Here is a 22902-nt window from a genome sequence, read left to right as displayed (position 1 = left end):
TGACTCTCACTGGGGTACAGTTCCACACACACTGACTCTCACTGGGGTACAGTTCCACACACACTGACTCTCACTGGGGTACAGTTCCACACAGACCGACTCTCACTGGGGTACAGTTCCACACAGACCGACTCTCACTGGGGTACATTTCCACACACACTGACTCTCACTGGGGTACAGTTCCACACGCACTGACTCTCACTGGGGTACAGTTCCACACAGACTGACTCTCACTGGGGTACATTTCCACACACACTGACTCTCACTGGGGTACGTGTCCCACACACACTGACTCTCACTGGGGTACAGTTCCACACACACTGACTCTCACTGGGGTACAGTTCCACACACACTGACTCTCACTGGGGTACGGGTTCCACACACACTGACTCTCACTGGGGTACGGGTTCCACACACACTGACTCTCACTGGGGTACGGGTTCCACACACACTGACTCTCACTGGGGTACGGGTTCCACACACACTGACTCTCACTGGGGTACGGTTTCTCACGCACTGACTCTCACTGGGGTACGGTTTCTCACGCACTGACTCTCACTGGGGTACAGTTCCACACGCACTGACTCTCATTGGGGTACAGTTCGACACGCACTGACTCTCACTGGGGTACAGTTCCACACACACTGACTCTCACTGGGGTACAGTTCCACACACACTGACTATCACTGGGGTACAGTTCCACACACACTGACTCTCACTGGGATAAAGTTGGCAGGAAAAAAGACAGAAGCGCAAGGAGAGAGCCAACTGTGTAACAGCCCCGACAAACAATTTTATCTGCAGCACCTGTGGAAGAGTCTGCCACTCTAGAATTGGCCTTTATAGCCACTCCAGGCACTGCTCCACACACTACTGACCACCTCCAGGCGCTTACCCATTGTCTCTCGAGACAAGGAGGCTAAAGAAGGAGGAGAATGAACAAACAATCACAATGCTTTCTACCTTAGTCACTGAGGAGTGAAGTTTCTTCAGGAGATTGAGCTGCAAACAATCCTGGAGCAGCCTCTGAATGGGGCGGAAATTGTGAGATTGTTATTGTCAATCTGCAGTTGTGAAACAGGAAATTCTTTTTTATTTCTTCTTTGGCCTCTTTGTCTCGCGAGACAATGTTTAAGTGCCTGGAGGTGGTCCGTAGTTTGTACAAAGTAATTCATGACAACGCTGCTTGATCGGAAAACGTCATCAGCATGCGCCGCACACATGCGCAGCCGGTCCGGCACACAAGGACCGCTGTGCGCGTGCGCAAACGACGCAGGCGACAGTCTCCTCATCTCTGCGCATGCGCTGCGGTCCGACCTGCCGGTGAGGTTGTGCGCATGCGCAGATGACGTCATCGTGTTATTTCATCTTTCTCGCCGACGCGCCAGTTTGGCCTCTGCGCATGCGTCAAAGCTACGGCGCGACTTTTTGAAAGTGGAAGGAGGGGAGGTTTGGTCGGGCATTTTATCTGAATTATTTATTCATTTTGGAGACTTGCTTCATTTTTATTTGACACAGGAGATTGTTCCAAGGTAAGTTGCTCTGAAAACATTTCCATTGTCTGGGCCACCGCATGTAGCAGGATGAAGGCACAGTGACTGTGATTTCTGGCGCCAAACAGTACACACTGCAGATACATGATGGCCAGGCTACCTGCAGCTGCATCTTCTCCATTCAGATTTTGTTGCCCTGCAAACGTGCTGTTGTTGTGCAGAGGCATCTGGGTCTGCCTTTGGACAGGCTCGCCCCCAATTGTCGCTGGCGTGCATCTCAGACACCAACGACGACAGGCATGGCTGCTGCCATTGTGATTACAGAGGAACAGCCAAGGCCCCTCAGCCACAATGAAAAATACCGCTTGCTTTCAGATCAATTGTACCAGCTACAACAGGCAGTTCTGCAGAGTGGAACGGCAGCATTCATGAGGAGACTGGACTGGCTGTGGCAACAGACTCTCCGCTGGCAGCAAGGACAGGCTGATGAGATGGAGCCATTTACTATGCCCAACAATTGCCCGGAAGCACCTTCGGATGGAGGTGGCCGCGCGCTGGACATCAGTCACGTGTCACAAACCCTGGATCCTGAGCGTCTCACCCCCTGGCCAAATGATCTGATGGACCATACATATGCCTGCCTGTTCAAATCCCCACTTCCCCTACCTGCGGTACCCTCTCCTTGCTGCTCAGTTACACAGTCACCTGCTCCTACACCCATCAGGGCAGTGCACATGGACACACAGTTACCTGCTCCTACACCCATCAGGGCAGTGCACATGGACACACAGTTACCTGCTCCTACACCCATCAGGGCAGTGCTCATGGGCACACAGTTACCTGCTCCTACACCCATCAGGGCAGTGCACATGGACACACAGTTACCTGCTCCTACACTCATCAGGGCAGTGCACATGGACACACAGTTACCTGCTCCTACACCCATCAGGGCAGTGCTCATGGACACACAGTTACCTGCTCCTACACCCATCAGGGCAGTGCACATGGGCACACAGTTACCTGCTCCTACACCCATCAGGGCAGTGCTCATGGACACACAGTTACCTGCTCCTACACCCATCAGGGCAGTGCACATGGACACACAGTTACCTGCTCCTACACCCATCAGGGCAGTGCTCATGGACACACAGTTACCTGCTCCTACACCCATCAGGGCAGTGCACATGGACACACAGTTACCTGCTCCTACACCCATCAGGGCAGTGCACATGGACACACAGTTACCTGCTCCTACACCCATCAGGGCAGTGCTCATGGACACACTGTTACCTGCTCCTACACCCATCAGAGCAGTGCACATGGACACACAGTTACCTGCTCCTACACCCATCAGAGCAGTGCTCATGGGCACACAGCCACCTGTTTCCCCATCCGACGTTGAAACAACCATGCAGAGCCTTGTGAGACTCCGCAATTGCCAGTTGCTGCCTGTCAAGCAGAGAGGGCATCCAAAAGGGTCAAGCACTTGGGGAACATTCAGCAAGAAGAGACTGAGCACTAAAAGAAACAAGCATGCCGTGTCCAGTGGTAGCAGAAATGTGAATGCTCTTGCTGTGAACACAACTGGTGATAGTAGTAGGCAGGATTAAATGGGAATGGATGGAAAGACGCACGAGTAACATAACCACTAGCAGGGAACTGCTGGGTTAGGGTTAGGTACAGTTCCACACGCACTGACTCTCACTGGGGTACAGTTCCACACGCACTGACTCTCACTGGGGCACAGTTCCACACGCACTGACTCACACTGGGGTACAGTTCCACACGCACTGACTCTCACTGGGGTACAGTTCCACACGCACTGACTCTCACTGGGGTACAGTTCCACACGCACTGACTCTCACTGGGGTACAGTTCCACACGCACTGACTCTCACTGGGGTACAGTTCCACACGCACTGACTCTCACTGGGGTACAGTTCCACACGCACTGACTCTCACTGGGGTACAGTTCCACACGCACTGACTCTCACTGGGGCACAGTTCCACACGCACTGACTCACACTGGGGTACAGTTCCACACGCACTGACTCTCACTGGGGTACAGTTCCACACGCACTGACTCTCACTGGGGTACAGTTCCACACGCACTGACTCTCACTGGGGTACAGTTCCACACGCACTGACTCTCACTGGGGTACAGTTCCACACGCACTGACTCACACTGGGGTACAGTTCCACACGCACTGACTCTCACTGGGGTACAGTTCCACACGCACTGACTCTCACTGGGGTACAGTTCCACACGCACTGACTCTCACTGGGGTACAGTTCCACACGCACTGACTCTCACTGGGGTACAGTTCCACACGCACTGAGTCTCACTGGGGTACAGTTCCACACGCACTGAGTCTCACTGGGGTACAGTTCCGCACACACTGACTCTCACTGGGGTACAGTTCTACACGCACTGACTCTCACTGGGGTACAGTTCCACACACACTGAATCTCAGTCGGATACAGTTCCACACACACTGACTCACTGGGGTACAGTTCCACACACACTGACTCTCACTGGGTTACAGTTCCACACACACTGACTCTCACTGGGGTACAGTTCCGCCTACACTGAATCTCAGTCGGATACAGTTCCACACACACTGACTCTCACTGAGTTACAGTTCCACACACACTGACTCTCACTGGGATACAGTTCCACACGCACTGACTCTCACTGCGGTACAGTTCCACACGCACTGACTCTCACTGGGGTACAGTTCCACACGCTCTGACTCTCACTGGGGTACAGTTCCACACACACTGACTCTCACTGGGGTACAGTTCCACACGCTCTGACTCTCACTGGGGTACAGTTCCACACGCTCTGACTCTCATTGGGGTACAGTTCCACACACACTGACTCTCACTGGGGTACAGTTCCACACGCACTGACTCTCACTGGGGTACAGTTCCACACGCACTGACTCTCACTGGGGTACAGTTTCTCACACACACTGACTTTCACTGGGGTTCATTTCCCAACAGACTGATTCTCACTGGGGTACAGTTCCACACGCACTGCCTCTCACTGGGGTACAGTTTCTCACACACACTGACTTTCACTGGGGTTCATTTCCCAACACACTGACTCTCACTGGGGTACAGTTCCACACGCACTGACTCTCACTGGGGTACGGGTTCCACACACACTGACTCTCACTGTGGTACAGTTCCACACACACTGACTCTCACTGGGGTACGGGTTCCACACACACTGACTCTCACTGGGGTACGGGTTCCACACACACTGACTCTCACTGGGGTACGGGTTCCACACACACTGACTCTCACTGGGGTACGGGTTCCACACACACTGACTCTCACTGGGGTACGTGTCCCACACACACTGACTCTCACTGGGGTACGGGTTCCACACACACTGACTCTCACTGGGGTATGGGTTCCACACACACTGACTCTCACTGGGGTACAGTTCCACACACACTGACTCTCACTGGGGTACGGGTTCCACACACACTGACTCTCACTGGGGTACGTGTCCCACACACACTGACTCTCACTGGGGTACAGTTCCACACACACTGACTCTCACTGGGGTACGTGTCCCACACACACTGACTCTCACTGGGGTACAGTTCCACACACACTGACTCTCACTGGGGTACAGTTCCACACACACTGACTCTCACTGGGGTACGGGTTCCACACACACTGACTCTCACTGGGGTACGGGTTCCACACACACTGACTCTCACTGGGGTACGGGTTCCACACACACTGACTCTCACTGGGGTACGGGTTCCACACACACTGACTCTCACTGGGGTACGGTTTCTCACGCACTGACTCTCACTGGGGTACAGTTCCACACGCACTGACTCTCACTGGGGTACAGTTCCACACGCACTGACTCTCACTGGGGTACAGTTCCACACACACTGACTCTCACTGGGGTACAGTTCCACACATACTGACTCTCACTGGGATACGGGTTCCACACACACTGACTCTCACTGGGGTACAGTTCCACACACACTGACTCTCACTGGGGTACGTGTCCCACACACACTGACTCTCACTGGGGTACAGTTCCACACACACTGACTCTCACTGGGGTACAGTTCCACACACACTGACTCTCACTGGGGTACGGGTTCCACACACACTGACTCTCACTGGGGTACGGGTTCCACACACACTGACTCTCACTGGGGTACGGTTTCTCACGCACTGACTCTCACTGGGGTACAGTTCCACACGCACTGACTCTCATTGGGGTACAGTTCCACACGCACTGACTCTCACTGGGGTACAGTTCCACACACACTGACTCTCACTGGGGTACAGTTCCACACACACTGACTCTCACTGGGGTACAGTTCCACACACACTGACTCTCACTGGGGTACAGTTCCACACACACTGACTCTCACTGGGGTACAGTTCCACACACACTGACTCTCACTGGGGTACGGGTTCCACACACACTGACTCTCACTGGGGTACGGGTTCCACACACACTGACTCTCACTGGGGTACGGGTTCCACACACACTGACTCTCACTGGGGTACGGGTTCCACACACACTGACTCTCACTGGGGTACGGTTTCTCACGCACTGACTCTCACTGGGGTACAGTTCCACACGCACTGACTCTCACTGGGGTACAGTTCCACACGCACTGACTCTCACTGGGGTACAGTTCCACACACACTGACTCTCACTGGGGTACAGTTCCACACATACTGACTCTCACTGGGATACGGGTTCCACACACACTGACTCTCACTGGGGTACAGTTCCACACACACTGACTCTCACTGGGGTACGTGTCCCACACACACTGACTCTCACTGGGGTACAGTTCCACACACACTGACTCTCACTGGGGTACAGTTCCACACACACTGACTCTCACTGGGGTACGGGTTCCACACACACTGACTCTCACTGGGGTACGGGTTCCACACACACTGACTCTCACTGGGGTACGGTTTCTCACGCACTGACTCTCACTGGGGTACAGTTCCACACGCACTGACTCTCATTGGGGTACAGTTCCACACGCACTGACTCTCACTGGGGTACAGTTCCACACACACTGACTCTCACTGGGGTACAGTTCCACACACACTGACTCTCACTGGGGTACAGTTCCACACACACTGACTCTCACTGGGGTACAGTTCCACACACACTGACTCTCACTGGGATAAAGTTGGCAGGAAAAAAGACAGAAGCGCAAGGAGAGAGCCAACTGTGTAACAGCCCCGACAAACAATTTTATCTGCAGCACCTGTGGAAGAGTCTGCCACTCTAGAATTGGCCTTTATAGCCACTCCAGGCACTGCTCCACACACTACTGACCACCTCCAGGCGCTTACCCATTGTCTCTCGAGACAAGGAGGCTAAAGAAGGAGGAGAATGAACAAACAATCACAATGCTTTCTACCTTAGTCACTGAGGAGTGAAGTTTCTTCAGGAGATTGAGCTGCAAACAATCCTGGAGCAGCCTCTGAATGGGGCGGAAATTGTGAGATTGTTATTGTCAATCTGCAGTTGTGAAACAGGAAATTCTTTTTTATTTCTTCTTTGGCCTCTTTGTCTCGCGAGACAATGTTTAAGTGCCTGGAGGTGGTCCGTAGTTTGTACAAAGTAATTCATGACAACGCTGCTTGATCGGAAAACGTCATCAGCATGCGCCGCACACATGCGCAGCCGGTCCGGCACACAAGGACCGCTGTGCGCGTGCGCAAACGACGCAGGCGACAGTCTCCTCATCTCTGCGCATGCGCTGCGGTCTGACCTGCCGGTGAGGTTGTGCGCATGCGCAGATGACGTCATCGTGTTATTTCATCTTTCTCGCCGACGCGCCAGTTTGGCCTCTGCGCATGCGTCAAAGCTACGGCGCGACTTTTTGAAAGTGGAAGGAGGGGAGGTTTGGTCGGGCATTTTATCTGAATTATTTATTCGTTTTGGAGACTTGCTTCATTTTTATTTGACACAGGAGATTGTTCCAAGGTAAGTTGCTCTGAAAACATTTCCATTGTCTGGGCCACCGCATGTAGCAGGATGAAGGCACAGTGACTGTGATTTCTGGCGCCAAACAGTACACACTGCAGATACATGATGGCCAGGCTACCTGCAGCTGCATCTTCTCCATTCAGACATTGTTGCCCTGCAAATGTGCTGTTGTTGTGCAGAGGCATCTGGGTCTGCCTTTGGACAGGCTCGCCCCCAATTGTCGCTGGCGTGCATCTCAGACACCAACGACGACAGGCATGGCTGCTGCCATTGTGATTACAGAGGAACAGCCAAGGCCCCTCAGCCACAATGAAAAATACCGCTTGCTTTCAGATCAATTGTACCAGCTACAACAGGCCGTTCTGCAGAGTGGAACAGCAGCATTCATGAGGAGACTGGACTGGCTGTGGCAACAGACTCTCCACTGGCAGCAAGGACTGGCTGATGAGATGGAGCCATTTACTATGCCCAACAATTGCCCGGAAGCACCTTCGGATGGAGGTGGCCGCGCGCTGGACATCAGTCACGTGTCACAAACCCTGGATCCTGAGCGTCTCACCCCCTGGCCAAATGATCTGATGGACCAGACATATGCCTGCCTGTTCAAATCCCCACTTCCCCTACCTGCGGTACCCTCTCCTTGCTGCTCAGTTACACAGTCACCTGCTCCTACACCCATCAGGGCAGTGCTCATGGGCACACAGTTACCTGCTCCTACACCCATCAGGGCAGTGCTCATGGACACACTGTTACCTGCTCCTACACCCATCAGAGCAGTGCACATGGACACACAGTTACCTGCTCCTACACCCATCAGAGCAGTGCACTTGGACACACAGCCACCTGTTTCCCCATCCGACGTTGAAACAACCATGCAGAGCCTTGTGAGACTCCGCAATTGCCAGTTGCTGCCTGTCAAGCAGAGAGGGCATCCAAAAGGGTCAAGCACTTGGGGAACATTCAGCAAGAAGAGACTGAGCACTAAAAGAAACAAGCATGCCGTGTCCAGTGGTAGCAGAAATGTGAATGCTCTTGCTGTGAACACAACTGGTGATAGTAGTAGGCAGGATTAAATGGGAATGGATGGAAAGACGCACGAGTAACATAACCACTAGCAGGGAACTGCTGGGCTAAATGGCCAGCTTTATGTTCATAGCCCAAAACAAATGTGCTTCTCTTCCAGCACCCTCACATCATTCATGTTTTCCCTAAGAGCAGCATTGAACCATCACGAGATAGGGGCAGTAACATCATCCTGCCTCCTACAGCTGAGGTGGGTACTAAGTGATTCATTGGCGGTGTTATCAGTACATGCCTTTACCGCAGAACACAAAGCATGCTCAACAGTAATTTCATTGGAGGGAGGGAAGCTCTGACACTGATGTTCTTTCCTTATTTCCTTTCATGTAAAACGTGCCCTTGAGAAAACAATCCTTGACACTTAAGGACGGCATTCCAGCAAAGGAGGCAGTGCGGGAGAGGACGCAAGGATGTGCTGATTCCTGCATCTGAGGTGGGTAATAAGTGCTTCATTGGCGACGTTATCAATTGGTGCCTTCACTGCAGAACTTAGAAAGGTGTGCGCAACAATAATTTCAGTGGATGGAGGGAGGCAAGCTCTGACTCTGATTTGCTTTATTTCTTTTCATGTAAAACATGCCATCGAGAAAACAATCCTTGAGACTTAAGGTCAGCATTCAAGCAACGAAGGCAACTGGATCATGCTGCGGAGCTCATCACGATGTGGAAAGGAACATTGCATTTATGGATGAATTGGGAATGCACATTGGGATGCGCTTGGGGAACATTCACCAAGAATAGACTGAGCTCAGACTCTTGTAACTTTGCCTTCTTCACATGGACAATACAGTATTGGAATAGAGAGCCAAGCGTTCATTCACCACAAGGCTCTCCAGGAACAATCTCTTTAGCTGTGCATAGCAGAGACTCGGCCTGTCTGTCTAATGGGAATGCTGGACACAACATTCATGTATCCATGGACAGCAGTTCCTCGGATACTTAATGAACTTAATAAAACTTTTCAATAATTAAACCCAGAATTGTTGAGGTTTTGTTTTGCTTGCTATTTCCCCGACTTTGTAACTGCACTTCAGATATTCAACTATGGTGGGGGTGTAGAGGGAGGGGTGGGTGAAGAGGGGGAGGGGTGGGGAGTGCGGGGAGGGGTGGGGAGAGGGAGCATGCAAAATGCAGGGACCAAACAGTTGCAATGCCTGAAGTACTGAGGAGAAGTAGAGAAAGCAACTGGATTGGGCATCCGCAGCTGGAGGGAACGGCTGAATGGAGAGGGCCGGAAGCGAGAGGCCGTAGAGAGCCGCGGGGAGTGAGCGTGCGAAGACCTTGGTGTCACCGGGTCCAGGGACTGGCCAGTAAGTCTTTTGCTGTTGTGTTTATGGCGCATGCACAGAAAAAGGCCCTCCTCTTCCGTTCCGCTGCTCCCACACCCCCCCACTCTCTCCCCTTCCTCCCTCTCCCCCCAGCTCTCCCCTCCCCCCTTCCTTACCCCTCCCTCTCCCTCTTTCACCCCCCCTCCCACTTTCTCTCCCTCTTTCTCCCCCTCCCTCTCCCCCCCGCTCCCCGGCACCGCTACCGCTGGTCTCCCCGCGCTGCTCTCCCCGGCCCCCGCGCTGATCTCCCCGGCCCCCGCGCTGATCTCCCCGGCCCCCGCGCTGCTCTCCCCGGCCCCCCGCGCTGCTCTCCCCGGCCCCCGCGCTGCTCTCCCCGGCCCCCGCGCTGATCTCCCCGGCCCCCGCGCTGATCTCCCCGGCCCCCGCGCTGCTGTCCCCGGCCCCCGCGCTGCTCTCCCCGGCCCCCGCGCTGATCTCCCCGGCCCCCGCGCTGATCTCCCCGGCCCCCGCGCTGATCTCCCCGGCCCCCGCGCTGATCTCCCCGGCCCCCGCGCTGATCTCCCCGGCCCCCGCGCTGATCTCCCCGGCCCGCTCCACTCTCTCACTCCGGCCATTGTATTCTGCCACGTGTTTGTTAGGTTTCATCTCTGTGATTTTTTGACCAGCGCCATCTTTAGTCCTGGCAGCTGCAACAGTCGCAATCTGTGACGTATTCGTGTCACATGCTGTATCTGCGCATGTGCCAAAACAGCGTCACCTACCGATCGCGTTGTCAACAATTGCGGTCTAGTTTGTACGCCTGGAGTGGCTATAAAGGCCAATATTAGAGTGACAGACTCTTCCACAGGTGCTGCAGATAAAATTGGTTGTCGGGGCTGTTACACAGTTGGTTCTCTCCTTGTGCTTCTGTCTTTTTCCTGCCTTTGGCTGGACTTATAACCCGTAACTGCTGCCTTCCGTGTTGTGTCAGTCGCTGTGAGACAACTATGGAGTGACCTCTCCATGGCGCATGCCTGGGCAAATGTATGGAGGTTGAGAGTTGCCCAATCGTCAAAACCCCCCTCTCGGCCTTTCTGGTGGGGTCCAAAGGAGTGCAGGACACGACGTTTGGCACCGGTATGGCTGCAGGAACTGCCGGAAACATGCCAAAGGTGACTCATGACCGCCTACGGGGCTCCGCTCCTGATTTTCTGTTAGGGTTTTCTCCCTTAGCCTTGGTCTGTCCCGAGACGCCCACAAGGCAGTGGGGTTGTTAGGTTGTGAGCCTAGTCAAAAAGAAAAAGGAAGCATTTGTAAAGGCTGGAAGGCTAGGAACAGATGAAGCACTTGAGGAAACAGGAAATGGAAACTGATAATTCATTAGGTACCCTTGTCGTTCACGCCCAGTTTTACACTGTTCCTCCATGGCATATCCTGAAGGTAGGGCTGAACTGGCAAACATTCCGAGGTATTCAAAGGAGCAACAAAGGAACATAAAAGCAGGTATTAAGAGCAGGAAAATAATGAAAAAATCTTGCTAGGGATATCAAGACAAACAGTAAAAGTTTTTGTAAAACATTGAGAGTGTAGTGAAGGGAAGTGTGGGTTCATCCGTTAAATGTAGATGGCATAGTGTTTGTTATTGGATTCATAATCTGGAGGCCTGGACTAACGCTGTGGAGACACAAGTTCAAATCTCACCACGGCAGGAGGAATTTATATTCAATAAAATAATAAATCTGGAATAAAAAGCTAATCTCATTAATAATCATGAAACTACTGTATTGTCATGAAAACCCATCTGCTTCAGGGAAGGAAATCTGCCCATCCTTACCTGGAACTGTGCCATTAAGTCTATGTTGTCTCTTCCTGACCCTTCACTTACATTTCTTTGTATTAAATTCCATCTGCCACCTCTCTGCCCATTCTGCTAGCTTATCTTTCTCCCATTGCTGGCGGTTTACATCACCCTCACTGTTTGCCACACCTCCAAGTTTGGTATCATTGGCAAATTTGAAATTTTACTCTCTATTCCAACATCCAAGTCATTTATACATAGCTAAAAAAAACAGTGATCCCCGCACTGACCCTCGGGGAACACCACTGTCTACCATCCTCCAGTCTGAAAAACAACCATTTACTACGACTCACTGTTTTCTGTCTGAAGCCAATATTTTACCCAATTGGTCACTGACCCTCCAATTCCATGAGCCTCAATTTTGTTAACCAGCCTTTTATATGATACCTTATCAAATGCTTTCTTAAAATCCATGTAAACAACATCCACTGCATTCCCTTCATCAACTTCATCAAAAAATTCAATTAGATTAGGCAAATACAAGCTGCCTTTTACAAATCCATGCCGGCTCTCCTTAATTAATTCAAACCTCTCCAAGTGCCTGTTAATTTTTTTTCCCTGATTATTGTTTCTAAAATCTTACCTGCCACTGATGCTTAACTGGCCTGTAGTTACTAGGACTGTCCTTACACCCTTTCTTAAATAAAGGTGTCACATTTATCACTCTCCAATCCTCTGTCACCTTCCCCGTATCCAGGGAAGATTGGAAGATTATGACAAGCCGTTCTGCTATTTCCATCCCCACTTCCTTTAGCAAGTTGGGATGTAAGTCATCCAGACCAGGTGACCCTAAACATAGCCAGCCTTTCCAGTACATCCTTCCTATGAATTTTTACCTCAACCATTACCTCCCAAATCTCCACTTCTACTGATATTGTATCAGATTCCTCTTCCTTAGTAAACACCAATACAATGTACACATTAAGTATTCTAGCCTTGCCCTGTGCCTCTAAGCATATATCACCCTCTTTGTCCTTAATAGGCCCCAGTCCTCTTACTACTTGTTTACTATTTACATGCCAGTAGAGGATCTTTGGGTCCCTTCTGTGTTCTCTGCCATTCTATTCCCAGATTCTCTCTTTTCCAGTCTTATTTTCCTCTTCACCTCCCTTCTCATTTATTGTATATGGCCTGGTTCTCACTTGAAGAATTCACCTAACATGCATAAACACCCTCTTTTTTTTGTTTCATCATATTCTCTATCTCCCTCTTCATTCAAGGAGCCCTGTTCTTGGTTCCCCTACCGTTCACCTTTGTTGGCATGTTCCTAACCTGTACCTGAAACAGTTCTTCCTTCAACATAACCCATTGTTCTAATACATCTCTTCCTTAAAGATAACCCATTGTTCTAATACATCTCTTCCTTCAAGATAACCCATTGTTCTAATACATCTCTTCCTTCAACATAACCCATTGTTCTAATACATCTGTTCCTTCAAGATAACCCATTGTTCTAATACATCTCTTCCTTCAAGATATCCCATTGTTCTAATACATCTCTTCCTTAAAGATAACCCATTGTTCTAATACATCTCTTCCTTCAAGATATCCCATTGTTCTAATACATCTCTTCCTTAAAGATAACCCATTGTTCTAATACATCTCTTCCTTAAAGATAATCCATTGTTCTAATACATCTCTTCCTTCAAGATAACCCATTGTTCTAATACATCTCTTCCTTCAAGATAACCCATTGTTCTAATACATCTCTTCCTTAAAGATAATCCATTGTTCTAATACATCTCTTCCTTCAAGATAACCCATTGTTCTAATACATCTCTTCCTTCAAGATAACCCATTGTTCTAATACATCTCTTCCTTAAAGATAACCCATTGTTCTAATACATCTCTTCCTTCAAGATAACCCATTGTTCTAATACATCTCTTCCTTAAAGATAATCCATTGTTCTAATACATCTCTTCCTTCAAGATAACCAATTGTTCTAATACATCTCTTCCTTCAAGATAACCCATTGTTCTAATACATCTCTTCCTTAAAGATAATCCATTGTTCTAATACATCTCTTCCTTCAAGATAACCAATTGTTCTAATACATCTCTTCCTTCAAGATAACCCATTGTTCTAATACATCTCTTCCTTCAAGATAACCCATTGTTCTAATACATCTCTTCCTTAAAAATAACCCATTGTTCTAATACATCACTTCCTTAAAGATAACCCATTGTTCTAATACATCTCTTCCTTCAAGATAACCAATTGTTCTAATACATCTCTTCCTTCAAGATAACCAATTGTTCTAATACATCTCTTCCTTCAACATAACCCATTGTTCTAATACATCTCTTCCTTCAAGATAACCCATTGTTCTAATACATCTCTTCCTTAAAGATAATCCATTGTTCTAATACATCTCTTCCTTCAACATAACCCATTGTTCTAATACATCTCTTCCTTCAAGATAACCCATTGTTCTAATACATCTCTTCCTTCAAGATAACCCATTGTTCTAATACATCTCTTCCTTCAACATAACCAATTGTTCTAATACATCTCTTCCTTCAAGATAACCAATTGTTCTAATACATCTCTTCCTTCAACATAACCCATTGTTCTAATACATCTCTTCCTTCAAGATAACCCATTGTTCTAATACATCTCTTCCTTAAAAATAACCCATTGTTCTAATACATCTCTTCGTTAAAAATAACCCATTGTTCTAATACATCTCTTCCTTCAAGATAACCCATTGTTCTAATACATCTCTTCCTTCAAGATAATCCATTGTTCTAATACATCTCTTCCTTCAAGATAACCCATTGTTCTAATACATCTCTTCCTTCAACATAACCCATTGTTCTAATACATCTCTTCCTTCAAGATAACCCATTGTTCTAATACATCTCTTCCTTAAAAATAACCCATTGTTCTAATACATCTCTTCGTTAAAAATAACCCATTGTTCTAATACATCTCTTCCTTCAAGATAACCCATTGTTCTAATACATCTCTTCCTTCAAGATAACCCATTGTTCTAATACATCTCTTCCTTAAAAATAACCCATTGTTCTAATACATCTCTTCCTTCAACATAACCCATTGTTCTAATACATCTCTTCCTTCAAGATAACCCATTGTTCTAATACATCTCTTCCTTCAACATAACCCATTGTTCTAATACATCTCTTCCTTAAAGATAACCCATTGTTCTAATACATCTCTTCCTTCAAGATAACCCATTGTTCTAATACATCACTTCCTTAAAAATAACCCATTGTTCTAATACATCTCTTCCTTCAAGATAACCCATTGTTCTAATACATCTCTTCCTTCAAGATAACCCATTGTTCTAATACATCTCTTCCTTAAAGATAACCCATTGTTCTAATACATCTCTTCCTTCAAGATAACCCATTGTTCTAATACATCTCTTCCTTAAAGATAACCCATTGTTCTAATACATCTCTTCCTTCAAGATAACCCATTGTTCTAATACATCTCTTCCTTCAAGATAACCCATTGTTCTAATACATCTCTTCCTTCAACATAACCCATTGTTCTAATACATCTCTTCCTTAAAGATAACCCATTGTTCTAATACATCTCTTCCTTCAAGATAACCCATTGTTCTAATACATCACTTCCTTAAAGATAACCCATTGTTCTAATACATCTCTTCCTTCAAGATAACCCATTGTTCTAATACATCTCTTCCTTCAAGATAACCCATTGTTCTAATACATCTCTTCCTTCAAGATAACCCATTGTTCTAATACATCTCTTCCTTAAAGATAATCCATTGTTCTAATACATCTCTTCCTTCAAGATAACCCATTGTTCTAATACATCTCTTCGTTAAAAATAACCCATTGTTCTAATACATCTCTTCGTTAAAAATAACCCATTGTTCTAATACATCTCTTCCTTCAACATAACCCATTGTTCTAATACATCTCTTCCTTCAAGATAACCCATTGTTCTAATACATCTCTTCCTTAAAAATAACCCATTGTTCTAATACATCTCTTCGTTAAAAATAACCCATTGTTCTAATACATCTCTTCCTTCAAGATAACCCATTGTTCTAATACATCTCTTCCTTCAAGATAACCCATTGTTCTAATACATCTCTTCCTTCAAGATAACCCATTGTTCTAATACATCTCTTCCTTAAAAATAACCCATTGTTCTAATACATCTCTTCCTTCAAGATAACCCATTGTTCTAATACATCTCTTCCTTCAAGATAACCCATTGTTCTAATACATCACTTCCTTAAAGATAACCCATTGTTCTAATACATCTCTTCCTTCAAGATAACCCATTGTTCTAATACATCTCTTCCTTCAAGATAACCCATTGTTCTAATACATCTCTTCCTTAAAGATAATCCATTGTTCTAATACATCTCTTCCTTCAAGATAACCCATTGTTCTAATACATCTCTTCCTTAAAAATAACCCATTGTTCTAATACATCTCTTCCTTCAAGATAACCCATTGTTCTAATACATCTCTTCCTTCAACATAACCCATTGTTCTAATACATCTCTTCCTTCAAGATAACCCATTGTTCTAATACATCTCTTCCTTAAAGATAATCCATTGTTCTAATACATCTCTTCCTTCAAGATAACCCATTGTTCTAATACATCTCTTCCTTAAAAATAACCCATTGTTCTAATACATCTCTTCCTTCAAGATAACCCATTGTTCTAATACATCTCTTCCTTCAACATAACCCATTGTTCTAATACATCTCTTCCTTCAAGATAACCCATTGTTCTAATACATCTCTTCCTTCAACATAACCCATTGTTCTAATACATCTCTTCCTTCAAGATAACCCATTGTTCTAATACATCTCTTCCTTAAAAATAACCCATTGTTCTAATACATCTCTTGCTTAAAGATAACCCATTGTTCTAATACATCTCTTCCTTAAAAATAACCCATTGTTCTAATACATCTCTTCCTTCAAGATAACCCATTGTTCTAATACATCACTTCCTTAAAGATAACCCATTGTTCTAATACATCTCTTCCTTCAAGATAACCCATTGTTCTAATACATCTCTTCCTTCAAGATAACCCATTGTTCTAATACATCTCTTCCTTAAAGATAATCCATTGTTCTAATACATCTCTTCCTTCAAGATAACCCATTGTTCTAATACATCTCTTCCTTAAAAATAACCCATTGTTCTAATACATCTCTTCCTTCAAGATAACCCATTGTTCTAATACATCTCTTCCTTAAAAATAACCCATTGTTCTAATACATCTCTTCCTTCAAGATAACCCATTGTTCTAACACATCTCTTCCTTCAACATAACCCATTGTTCTAATACATCTCTTGCTTAAAGATAACCCATTGTTCTAATACATCTCTTCCTTAAAAATAACCCATTGTTCTAATACATCTCTTCCTTAAAGATAACCCATTGTTCTAATACATCTCTTCCTTAAAGATAACCCATTGTTCTAATACATCTCTTCCTTAAAAATAACCCATTGTTCTAATACATCTCTTCCTTCAAGATAACCCATTGTTCTAATACATCTCTTCCTTCAAGATAATCCATTGTTCTAATACATCTCTTCCTTCAACATAACCCATTGTCCTAATACATCTCTTCCTTAAAGATAACCCATTGTTCTAATACATCTCTTCCTTCAAGATAACCCATTGTTCTAATACATCTCTTCCTTCAACATAACCCATTGTTCTAATACATCTCTTCCTTCAAGATAACCCATTGTTCTAATACATCTCTTCCTTCAAGATAACCCATTGTTCTAATACATCTCTTCCTTCAACATAACCAATTGTTCTAATACATCTCTTCCTTCAAGATAACCCATTGTTCTAATACATCTCTTCCTTCAAGATAACCCATTGTTCTAATACATCTCTTCCTTCAACATAACCCATTGTTCTAATACATCTCTTCCTTCAAGATAACCCATTGTTCTAATACATCTCTTCCTTCAAGATAACCCATTGTTCTAATACATCTCTTCCTTCAACATAACCCATTGTTCTAATACATCTCTTCCTTCAAGATAACCCATTGTTCTAATACATCTCTTCCTTCAACATAACCAATTGTTCTAATACATCTCTTCCTTCAAGATAACCCATTGTTCTAATACATCTCTTCCTTCAACATAACCCATTGTTCTAATACATCTCTTCCTTCAACATAACCAATTGTTCTAATACATCTCTTCCTTCAAGATAACCCATTGTTCTAATACATCTCTTCCTTCAACATAACCCATTGTTCTAATACATCTCTTCCTTAAAGATAACCCATTGTTCTAATACATCTCTTCCTTAAAAATAACCCATTGTTCTAATACATCTCTTCCTTCAAGATAACCCATTGTTCTAACACATCTCTTCCTTCAACATAACCCATTGTTCTAATACATCTCTTGCTTAAAGATAACCCATTGTTCTAATACATCTCTTCCTTAAAAATAACCCATTGTTCTAATACATCTCTTCCTTAAAGATAACCCATTGTTCTAATACATCTCTTCCTTAAAGATAACCCATTGTTCTAATACATCTCTTCCTTAAAAATAACCCATTGTTCTAATACATCTCTTCCTTCAAGATAACCCATTGTTCTAATACATCTCTTCCTTCAAGATAATCCATTGTTCTAATACATCTCTTCCTTCAACATAACCCATTGTCCTAATACATCTCTTCCTTCAAGATAACCCATTGTTCTAATACATCTCTTCCTTAAAGATAACCCATTGTTCTAATACATCTCTTCCTTCAAGATAACCCATTGTTCTAATACATCTCTTCCTTCAACATAACCCATTGTTCTAATACATCTCTTCCTTAAAAATAACCCATTGTTCTAATACATCTCTTCCTTAAAGATAACCCATTGTTCTAATACATCTCTTCCTTCAAGATAACCCATTGTTCTAATACATCTCTTCCTTCAACATAACCAATTGTTCTAATACATCTCTTCCTTCAAGATAACCCATTGTTCTAATACATCTCTTCCTTCAACATAACCCATTGTTCTGATACATCTCTTCCTTCAACATAACCAATTGTTCTAATACATCTCTTCCTTCAAGATAACCCATTGTTCTAATACATCTCTTCCTTCAACATAACCCATTGTTCTAATACATCTCTTCCTTCAAGATAACCCATTGTTCTAATACATCTCTTCCTTAAAGATAACCCATTGTTCTAATACATCTCTTCCTTCAACATAACCCATTGTTCTAATACATCTCTTCCTTAAAGATAACCCATTGTTCTAATACATCTCTTCCTTCAACATAACCAATTGTTCTAATACATCTCTTCCTTCAAGATAACCCATTGTTCTAATACATCTCTTCCTTCAACATAACCCATTGTTCTAATACATCTCTTCCTTCAAGATAACCCATTGTTCTAATACATCTCTTCCTTAAAGATAACCCATTGTTCTAATACATCTCTTCCTTAAAGATAACCCATTGTTCTAATACATCTCTTCCTTAAAGATAACCCATTGTTCTAATATATCTCTTCCTTAAAGATAACCCATTGTTCTAATACATCTCTTCCTTAAAGATAACCCATTGTTCTAATATATCTCTTCCTTAAAGATAACCCATTGTTCTAATACATCTCTTCCTTAAAGATAACCCATTGTTCTAATATATCTCTTCCTTAAAGATAACCCATTGTTCTAATACATCTCTTCCTTAAAGATAACCCATTGTTCTAATACATCTCTTCCTTCAACATAACCCATTGTTCTAATACATCTCTTCCTTCAACATAACCCATTGTTCTAATACATCTCTTCCTTCAACATAACCCATTGTTCTAATACATCTCTTCCTTAAAGATAACCCATTGTTCTAATATATCTCTTCCTTAAAGATAACCCATTGTTCTAATACATCTCTTCCTTCAACATAACCCATTGTTCTAATACATCTCTTCCTTCAAGATAACCCATTGTTCTAATACATCTCTTCCTTAAAGATAACCCATTGTTCTAATACATCTCTTCCTTAAAGATAACCCATTGTTCTAATATATCTCTTCCTTAAAGATAACCCATTGTTCTAATACATCTCTTCCTTAAAGATAACCCATTGTTCTAATATATCTCTTCCTTAAAGATAACCCATTGTTCTAATACATCTCTTCCTTCAAGATAACCCATTGTTCTAATACATCTCTTCCTTAAAGATAACCCATTGTTCTAATACATCTCTTCCTTAAAGATAACCCATTGTTCTAATATATCTCTTCCTTAAAGATAACCCATTGTTCTAATACATCTCTTCCTTAAAGATAACCCATTGTTCTAATATATCTCTTCCTTAAAGATAACCCATTGTTCTAATACATCTCTTCCTTCAACATAACCCATTGTTCTAATACATCTCTTCCTTAAAGATAACCCATTGTTCTAATATATCTCTTCCTTAAAGATAACCCATTGTTCTAATACATCTCTTCCTTCAACATAACCCATTGTTCTAATACATCTCTTCCTTCAAGATAACCCATTGTTCTAATACATCTCTTCCTTAAAGATAACCCATTGTTCTAATACATCTCTTCCTTCAACATAACCCATTGTTCTAATACATCTCTTCCTTAAAGATAACCCATTGTTCTAATATATCTCTTCCTTAAAGATAACCCATTGTTCTAATACATCTCTTCCTTCAACATAACCCATTGTTCTAATACATCTCTTCCTTCAAGATAACCCATTGTTCTAATACATCTCTTCCTTAAAGATAACCCATTGTTCTAATACATCTCTTCCTTCAACATAACCCATTGTTCTAATATATCTCTTCCTTAAAGATAACCCATTGTTCTAATACATCTCTTCCTTCAACATAACCCATTGTTCTAATACATCTCTTCCTTCAAGATAACCCATTGTTCTAATACATCTCTTCCTTAAAGATAACCCATTGTTCTAATATATCTCTTCCTTAAAGATAACCCATTGTTCTAATACATCTCTTCCTTCAACATAACCCATTGTTCTAATACATCTCTTCCTTCAAGATAACCCATTGTTCTAATACATCTCTTCCTTCAAGATAACCCATTGTTCTAATACATCTCTTCCTTAAAAATAACCCATTGTTCTAATACATCTCTTCCTTCAAGATAACCCATTGTTCTAATACATCTCTTCCTTAAAAATAACCCATTGTTCTAATACATCTCTTCCTTCAAGATAACCCATTGTTCTAATACATCTCTTCCTTCAACATAACCCATTGTTCTAATACATCTCTTCCTTCAAGATAACCCATTGTTCTAATACATCTCTTCCTTCAAGATAACCCATTGTTCTAATACATCTCTTCCTTCAAGATAACCCATTGTTCTAATACATCTCTTCCTTAAAGATAACCCATTGTTCTAATACATCTCTTCCTTCAAGATAACCCATTGTTCTAATACATCTCTTCCTTCAAGATAACCCATTGTTCTAATACATCTCTTCCTTAAAGATAACCCATTGTTCTAATACATCTCTTCCTTCAAGATAACCCATTGTTCTAATACATCTCTTCCTTCAAGATAACCCATTGTTCTAATACATCTCTTCCTTCAAGATAACCCATTGTTCTAATACATCTCTTCCTTCAAGATAACCCATTGTTCTAATACATCTCTTCCTTAAAGATAACCCATTGTTCTAATACATCTCTTCCTTAAAGATAACCCATTGTTCTAATACATCACTTCCTTAAAGATAACCCATTGTTCTAATACATCTCTTCCTTCAAGATAACCCATTGTTCTAATACATCACTTCCTTAAAGATAACCCATTGTTCTAATACATCTCTTCCTTAAAGATAACCCATTGTTCTAATACATCTCTTCCTTCAAGATAACCCATTGTTCTAATACATCTCTTCCTTAAAGATAACCCATTGTTCTAATACATCACTTCCTTAAAGATAACCCATTGTTCTAATACATCTCTTCCTTCAAGATAACCCATTGTTCTAATACATCTCTTCCTTAAAGATAATCCATTGTTCTAATACATCTCTTCCTTCAAGATAACCCATTGTTCTAATACATCTCTTCCTTAAAAATAACCCATTGTTCTAATACATCTCTTCCTTCAACATAACCCATTGTTCTAATACATCTCTTCCTTAAAGATAATCCATTGTTCTAATACATCTCTTCCTTAAAGATAATCCATTGTTCTAATACATCTCTTCCTTAAAAATAACCCATTGTTCTAATACATCTCTTCCTTCAACATAACCCATTGTTCTAATACATCTCTTCCTTAAAGATAATCCATTGTTCTAATACATCTCTTCCTTAAAAATAACCCATTGTTCTAATACATCTCTTCCTTCAACATAACCCATTGTTCTAATACATCTCTTCCTTAAAGATAATCCATTGTTCTAATACATCTCTTCCTTCAAGATAACCCATTGTTCTAATACATCTCTTCCTTAAAAATAACCCATTGTTCTAATACATCTCTTCCTTCAACATAACCCATTGTTCTAATACATCTCTTCCTTAAAGATAATCCATTGTTCTAATACATCTCTTCCTTCAAGATAACCCATTGTTCTAATACATCTCTTCCTTAAAAATAACCCATTGTTCTAATACATCTCTTCCTTCAACATAACCCATTGTTCTAATACATCTCTTCCTTAAAGATAATCCATTGTTCTAATACATCTCTTCCTTCAAGATAACCCATTGTTCTAATACATCTCTTCCTTAAAAATAACCCATTGTTCTAATACATCTCTTCCTTCAACATAACCCATTGTTCTAATACATCTCTTCCTTAAAGATAATCCATTGTTCTAATACATCTCTTCCTTCAAGATAACCCATTGTTCTAATACATCTCTTCCTTAAAAATAACCCATTGTTCTAATACATCTCTTCCTTCAAGATAACCCATTGTTCTAATACATCTCTTCCTTAAAAATAACCCATTGTTCTAATACATCTCTTCCTTAAAGATAACCCATTGTTCTAATACATCTCTTCCTTCAACATAACCCATTGTTCTAATATATCTCTTCCTTCAAGATAACCCATTGTTCTAATACATCTCTTCCTTAAAAATAACCCATTGTTCTAATACATCTCTTCCTTCAACATAACCCATTGTTCTAATATATCTCTTCCTTCAAGATAACCCATTGTTCTAATACATCTCTT

The sequence above is a fragment of the Heterodontus francisci genome, unplaced genomic scaffold (genome assembly GCF_036365525.1).
Source record: "Heterodontus francisci isolate sHetFra1 unplaced genomic scaffold, sHetFra1.hap1 HAP1_SCAFFOLD_405, whole genome shotgun sequence".
In the NCBI taxonomy this organism is placed as follows: Eukaryota; Metazoa; Chordata; class Chondrichthyes; order Heterodontiformes; family Heterodontidae; genus Heterodontus; species Heterodontus francisci.
This window is presented reverse-complemented; position numbering follows the sequence as displayed.